Consider the following 7,744-nt stretch of genomic DNA (forward strand, 5'->3'; position numbering starts at 1 on the left):
TTGGGGTAATTTTGCCCCTTTTTCATTATTTCTTTTTTTTTAGTTTTTTTTATTTTTAACATAATATATACACCAACTCATCAATTAGGGGTGTTCGCGGTGCAGTTTGGTTCGGTTTTTGAGAGAAAAGTCATCCGATTTGATCGTCTAATTAAACTACGGTTCGGTTTGGTTCGATTTTTTTATCAAGGCCATCCGAACCAAACCAAACCAATTAATATCGGTTTGGTTCGGTTCGATTTGTTCGGTTTTTTCAATCAATTCAGAAAAAATACTACCATACTATTTCACAAAGTCATAATATTGAAATCGACAAACACAAATTAACAATAGCTAACAAAGTCTTGATCTAATAAAATTTAATAACAAAAGAAATTCAAATACGACAATTAAAGAAGTTTAAAAGTTTAATAGTCAATACAACTGAAAAAATAAAATGAATTTTCAAGTCATGGACGGGTTGAAAGCGCTTGCCAGTGAATTGAAGTAGAAGACATGACTTCCCAACTCCTATAATAATAAAACAAGAAGGCTACATAAGTAACTTCTCTTCATAAATAAACTACTGCTCATAATATTACATGTACACTTTGAACACAATACATATATGAAATGAAACACAAATAGACTACAAATTCAATTAGCTTTGTCAATAGGGCCTCGATTCATATTAATTGTTTCTAGCAATTAGGATTACAAGTAATATTGAAGTGCCCATTACAATCTCAAAGTTTTACAATTTTTTTTTTGTTTTAACCAAAAGCCCCATATTATACAATTTTAATGAAGTGACTACTATAATTACAGTATGAAAAGTTGATTAGTCATTAGAAGCTGTGAACAACTGCAAAAGCATTAATAGTTCATATTTTGGATGTCAATGGTATTGGGGGGAAAATTGGGAACCAGATGGGATCAGCATCAAATCAATTCAGCTACCATATTAATCAACTCCAGATATCCATACTCTAACATAAGTGCATGTGATGCCTAGCTCAACTCTAAAGTTTCACAATCCAATTTCTTTGGTCTAATAATTCAAGAGCAGAAACACAACAACAAATAGATTAAAAACAGAACAACAAATAAATTAAACAATGATCAGTGAACTAGCAATCAGAAGCAATTTCCCTAAACAATGAACAACAATTAAAACAATGAACACTGAACCAGCAAGAAAACAACAACTAGCAACAATCAGAAGCAATTTTTGATCTCATCCTCGAGCTCATGAAAGCGATTGTTCAATCTTCCGAACTTATTGATGTTCTGCTCGTCCTCCCATGTCACTTCCGTGTCAGATCCTCCTCCCTTCAACGACGAAAAATGGAATATTATAAATTAGGAGGGAAAATAATAGAAAGTAAACAACAAATGGTTCATATTGACTCGGGCTCCATATTGACAGTAAACAACCATCAATAAACAACCAGTAAACAGCAATAAACAGCAAATTACCTGAATCGGTGGCTCGGGCTCCATGTTGACTTGGGAGGAAGGCTGACTGAGAGACTCGGAGGTGCTGCCGTGCTGGGAGTGGGTTGAACTGATGATAGTGGCGCTGAGTGGGAGAACCCAGAAACACTGCTGGCGTTGGGTGGTGGCGTCTCAACGGCGACGACGTGGTGCTGTGCGTGGGCGACGGCGTCGTGCTGTGGGTGGCGTCTCCGCGAAGAGGAAGGCTTCGGCGTGGTGCTGTGGGTGGCGTCGTGCTTTGGGGATTTGGAGAAGAGAGAGCGAGAGCGACTGGGTAGTAGAGGCTAAACAGTAGAGAGCGCAGCCGCAGGTTAGGGATTGGGGATTTGGGGGGTTAGGGTCAGGGACGGCTGGGGGGGCGCTCTCACACTCGCGCAGCAACCTTTGCTCGTTTGGGGGGTGGGGTTAGGCATTTTTATGGTTTTTTCGAACCGGTTCAGTTCGGTTCGGTTAGGGTTTTGAGAGTAAAAACCAAAAAACCGAACCGAACCGCACAAAAAACAGAAAAATGAGTTTTTTTTTTTTTTTTTTTTTTTTTGGCTTTCGGTTCTCGGTTTTTTCGGTTCGGTTCGTCGATTTAGTTCGGTTCGGATCGGTTTTGAACACCCCTATCATCAATGCATATGGTTTCCATAGTCTTACATGAGCATGTACCCGAAATTTCCAATATTTTTCAACAAAGAATAAAACACATTTTTATCTACCAATGTTCCCAAATCTTCCCCACACTTAAACATCACACACTCTCACTACCTTAAGCTACTCAAAGATTCAAATAGGACAATTAATTATTTTTTGCTTAAAGGTTAGTGATGTGGCAATATAAAGAACAAAAGGAGATTGTAAAGGCTCAAAGTGACAAACAAAGGTGAATGAAATGGTAGGCTTTTTGGGCTAAGTGAGCTATAAAGAAATAATGACCTCAATCACATAATTGCATAAATATACACTAAACAATGAATATATAGAATTAAACAAACCAAAGATTGCAATTAGAGAAGAGCAACACACAAAAATGAAATAAGTGGTCAAATGGTATAACCACACAATAAGGCTCAAAAACTCACAAGTTGTATGTTCTTTAACTCAAAAATCATATTCCACAATATATAAATCATGCAAGTTTCATAGAATTTCGACTCAATTCAATTCGAATTTCCAATGCCCTATATACAAAAGATAAGCTTCTTGGAAATTTCATTAATTGACTAACACTTATTCTATATATGTATATAGTGTGATTGGATGAAAAAAGTCAAAAATCCTAAGTTTAATTCCCAATTTCAATCAAACTAAAATAGCAAGTGTATAGGAAATCAAACTAGGTGTAATCATCACATCATCCAAATCACAATCAAGACAAACAACCAAAAAGCATATGTACAAGCCAAAATTAAGAGCAAAATATCAAAATATGCATAACAAAGTAATAAACTAAGTAAAAAGCAAAAAAAGATAAAATATATACAAAGCAACTAAAAAGCATAATAATAATAATAAGAACTAAACTACAAGTGTTCGGAAATGAAATTGTCACCCAAATATGCTTGTTGAAGATGGACAACTTCCCCACACTTAAAATGTAGCACCGTCCGCGGTGATCAGATCAAGCAGAGTGGAAAGAATCGTCACTGTGTCACCTCCACCTTCAGCTAGTGGGTTAGGCGATAGAGTCGCTACAAGAGTGATGGTGGTGCTGAAAAGGAAAGAGCTTCACACAACAGCATATGAAGTGAATAGATAATAAAAATTTGAATGGAAGCAAACATGAGATTCAAGTTAAAAGCAAACAGAAGCAACTTCCAATCAAATAAAGGAATCTAAGAAAGCTAACTTGCTTGTTTATCAAAGAGAAAAAGAAGAAAGGAGCATTGTTGCTATGCACAAAGAGAAAGAAAACAGTTAGAGGTTATTGTTAGTTGAAAGGTAAAAGGAAAGTTAAAAGTTATGTGAGTAAAAAGAAAATAGTTAGTTGAAAAAGAAAAGAAAAGTTAAAAATTAAGAAAAGTTAGAAATTAATGTTAGTTGAAAAGGAAAAGAAAAGTCAAAGTTATATGAAGAAAAAAAAAGAAAAATTTAATTGGGAAAAGAAAAGAAAGAAAAGATAGTCAAAAGTTATGTTAAGAAAAAGAAAAAGTTAGTTGAAAAAGAAATCAAAACTTAAAAAGTTATGTAAAAAGAAAGAAAAAGTTAGTAAAAGAAATGGGAGGAAAATCAAAATTTAGGTGCATAGTCACAAGTTCCTTGATTCCAAAAAGTTTCAAAAATGTAAAAACAAGCAAGTTTCTATTCACTTTTCAAAAGTTCAAGATGCCAAAACAAGTGATTCACATATACATGTAGAGCACATAATCAAGTAAATCTCAATCACAAGTAAATTGGCATAAGTTTAAGCAATTTGGTGTTAGCAAGTTAAAAACATCGAGAGATTCAAACACCAAATTCATATGAGGTATGAAAATCACATGGTTGAAATGAAAAATTGACAAGCTTATTTACTATCTGACTCAAGGCAACTTAGACATGGAGAAAACTGAATCAAATTCAGCCACATAGGTAAAAAGAAATCCAACCTTGTGAGAGCATGCAAAAGAGACTTGAATTTAAATGAAAACCAAGTTTATGGTCAAATCGTAGCTCAATTAAGGATTGTTCAATGCTTAAAAATAACATACAAGTTAAAACAAGCAAAGAGATTAAAGAATTGACCAAAACTTGTAAGGAGACTCTTGAGGAAATTTCCAAAACCCTTTTAGACAACAAGATTCTTTTTGACATAGAATTCCGTCAATTAGAATATTGTTGCACCAAGTACAACAATATCATTTAATAAAATAGGTTTAGGAAAAATCCGGCAGCATTTCAGCTGTAAATTGGCCATTTCCCAAATTCAATCAATTAATTCAAATTTCCTATGAATGATTTAACCATTAAATTCACAAAATTCATGTATGTTTTCAAAGGAAATCAGAAAGTGAGCCAAAATACAGCAAGAACAAAAATACAGCACCAAAACAATGAACCATTTAACAAGCAGGCAATCTGAATTCAAACAGTCAAGTGCAGAATTGAAAGAAAACTTCAGTAGCAATCAATCTTGAAGCAAGAACAAAATGGAAAATTGAAATGGAGCAATTGACAATTCAATTTAAAATCAAGAAAAACAGGATCATTCAGCAACATAACAGCATTCAATTGCCCAACATACACCAAAACAGCAACAAGGAATCACCCAGCAGCATTCTTTTTCTTGAATTCAACAACCAATCACAAGTATTCAACATGAATTTAAACAAATAAGCGTCCTGAATCAAGTGATTAGGTTCAAATTAAAACACAAATTGCAGCAGCAGTGATAATGCAAACGCAGGAATTTCTCAAAATTCATGACTGCAAAAACAATCCAAAACTTGTGGCTTCTAAAGAACAACTATGCAGCAGCATTAAACAAGCCAGTTTAGCACCAAAGTAAATCAATGAAACAGCAACATAACATCAATAACAATTTAAACCAAACCAACAGCTTCAAGCAGCATTCTTTCTTTGAACAATGAACAAAAGTAATGGCCTAAACCACAGCATCAAAACAGCACAATGAATAATAAAAAAAATTAATGGACTCAACCAGCATTCATTGCATTGAATTCAATAATCATTCCAGGAGCAAGCAGTATGTATTCAAGCAATTACTCATAATCGAATCCAACAGAGAAGTGCAAATTGGAGAAGAACTCAGCCCGGAGCACTCAGCAAGAACAAAGCAATAATGAACAGCCAGGCAGCAGCATCAAGCAAACTAATTTAGCACGGGGCAAATCAATGAAGCAGCAACATTTCCAAACAACAGCATTATTCAAAACAAACCTAAATCCACTACCCAGCTCAGATTCTCTAACAACCTAATCAACTAACATGCATTTCTAACTAACTTAATCAATAAAAATTAAATTATGCTAACAGAAAACAGAAAAAGGAATAGAAAACAGAATTGAAAACAGAATAGAGAATGGAACCTGAAAGGGCAAAAACAGAACAGAGAAAGGGAAGGGACAAGAGAAGGGGAAACGGAAGCAGAGGGATGCCAGCCCAGAGGTGGTGGCTTCAACAGTGGTGATGGTGAGTGAACGGCTGGAGCAACCCAGCTGACCTGGTGGTGCGGCGGTGTGGGCGCTGCTTCAATGGCAGCGGCGGAGAGTTGCCCAGCAATGAAAACAGGGGCCTTGCCCTGTTTTGGGTGAAGAGCAACAGGGTGAAGGAGCTCGTGTGTGGGAGGAAAGAGGGTTGGGTCGCCGTGGCTCGTCGACGGTGGACGCTACGGTGGTTCACGGTGGTGGTTTGGCCGGGAGAGGAGGCGCGAGGATAACGTCGCGATGGCACTGAGCTTGGTGGAAGCTAGAAGAAGGAAAGGGGAAGAGAAGGGGGCGCGGTGGTGTGGGTTATCGCCGGCGATTATGGATGAAGGGGGGCTGTGGTGTCGCGGCTGAGGTGGCGCGGAGGAGCGGAGAGCACGCAAAGGGGGCTCTGCGGCGCTACTTGTAGCGCGAAGAGGAGGGCCGGGATGCCAGACAGGACGCGGCGGCGCGGTTGGGTAACAGGGCTGCGAAAACGGAAGGCGACGGTGGTGCTGGGCTCGCGGAGCTGCGGGCGGAGAAGGGTGTGAACGGGAAACGGGGAAGAGAAAGAGAAGAATAGGTGAGGTTGCCGGCGGCTGCGAGCTCGCCGCGGCAGTTGTGAGCGAAGGTGGGTGATTGACGAGAAAGAGCTGGTGATGATGGTGAAGAAGATGATGGTAGGGAGGTTGTGACTCAGAGAAGAGGAAAAGACAACAGAAGGGGAGAGGAGGGGGATGCGGACGCACGAACTGTGCGGGTGCTCCCAACATAAGGGGGATTTGGGAATGAAAGAGAGCAAAAGATGTAAATAGTAAGGAATTAAATAAACGGATTTGGATCCTCTAAAGTTTGGATTTCACTTTAGAGAGGAAAGTGTGATTTCTCACCATTGATTTCATAGGTGGGACCAAGAATAAATATGAAAGAGAAACTATTCAAAAGTAGAAGATCACACTTTACTCTCTAAAGTGAAATTCAAACTTTAGAGGATCTGAATCCTAAATAAACATGTAAGAAATTAAAGTCAAAATAATCAAAGTCAAAGCAATAAAACTTTAAATGTAAGAAATTTTTTGATAAGTAATTGCGAATTAAGGTTATTTATTCTAGCCATTGACCACAAACGCATGATGATTATAAAGAGTTAATCCTATTTAGTCAACTCTACATCGAGGATAAGTCAAATAAGCATAGTTGATTCCAATTCATAAGTTCTAAATCAACACTATGGGGTCACTTAGAGTCAAGAGAAACCAAATCAATTAACTACTCTAATATATCAAACAAGAATGAACATCAATGACTCAAGGAACACCAAAATTCACAATTCCAAGTCAAGAGTGAGAAAAAGCTATGTAAAAACTAAGTTAAGTATTTCATCAAACACTTGGTATGCATAAAAATAAAATAACATTAAATTGCAATAAAATAAATTCTAAAATTACAAAAGCAAGAAAATAGCAATAACAACTAAAGAAAGCAATAAAGACATGGAAACATAGATTTCATTAAATGTAAATTAAAATAACAAAGTATGCTCATAAACATAAAAGACAAAAGAAATGAAATAACAAATAGGAGAAGAGGACAAAGATGCAATAACAATAAATGACAAGGAAAAGTAATTGAAAACAAGAATTAAAAATAGAAATGACAAAAAATTAAACTAAGTAGTCCTAATTCTAGAGAGAAGGGGGAGCTTCTCTCTCTAGAAAAACTAAACAAAACATGTAAAAAGCTAAACCTAAGTGCTCCCCCTTCATTCTTCTTCACTTTGGCTTGAAATAGCTTCATAAATGAGTTGGATTGGGCTTTGGAAGCCCAAAAATCGCCCCCAGAGATTTGCAATTAATGACCTCACGTGCATGCAGTCGTGCGTACGCACAGTTGCGCAAAATTCTCATCGTGCGTATGCACGACATTTGGTGCGTATGCATCCTTGCATGAAGTCACCGTTGTGCGTACGCACAGCAGCAACTTCCAAATTCCATTTTCTTCATGATTTCTCCCATTTTGGATGCTCCTTCTTCTCTTCTTCAACCCAAACTTGCCTTGAAAACCTGAAATCACTTGACAAATACATCAAGGCACCAAATGGGATTAAAGTGAATAAAATTTAGCAATAAAAAAGTTTAAAGAGCATGTTTTCACTTTCA

The 7,744-nt window shown here is 37.0% G+C and overlaps 1 long non-coding RNA gene across 2 annotated transcripts; it reads right to left on the bottom strand.

The window, feature by feature from the left end:
- Positions 1-264: 264 nt before the first annotated feature.
- LOC107648616 (uncharacterized) lies at positions 265-6,364 on the bottom strand. 2 transcript variants are annotated; one of them, XR_001621997.3, is made up of 3 exons: positions 5,490-6,364; positions 3,014-3,187; positions 265-510 (listed from the first exon to the last, which is right to left on the bottom strand). It is a non-coding gene; the product is annotated as an uncharacterized LOC107648616 (long non-coding RNA). The 2 variants fall into 2 exon arrangements; XR_015886241.1 differs by lacking the exon at positions 265-510 and adding an exon at positions 919-1,311 and having other exon boundaries at positions 1,459-3,172; positions 5,490-6,356.
- Between the last annotated feature and the right edge of the window lie 1,380 nt (positions 6,365-7,744).

This window comes from Arachis ipaensis, chromosome B6 (assembly GCF_059453495.1).
Source record: "Arachis ipaensis isolate K30076 ecotype BB chromosome B6, ASM5945349v1, whole genome shotgun sequence".
NCBI classification, from domain to species: Eukaryota; Viridiplantae; Streptophyta; class Magnoliopsida; order Fabales; family Fabaceae; genus Arachis; species Arachis ipaensis.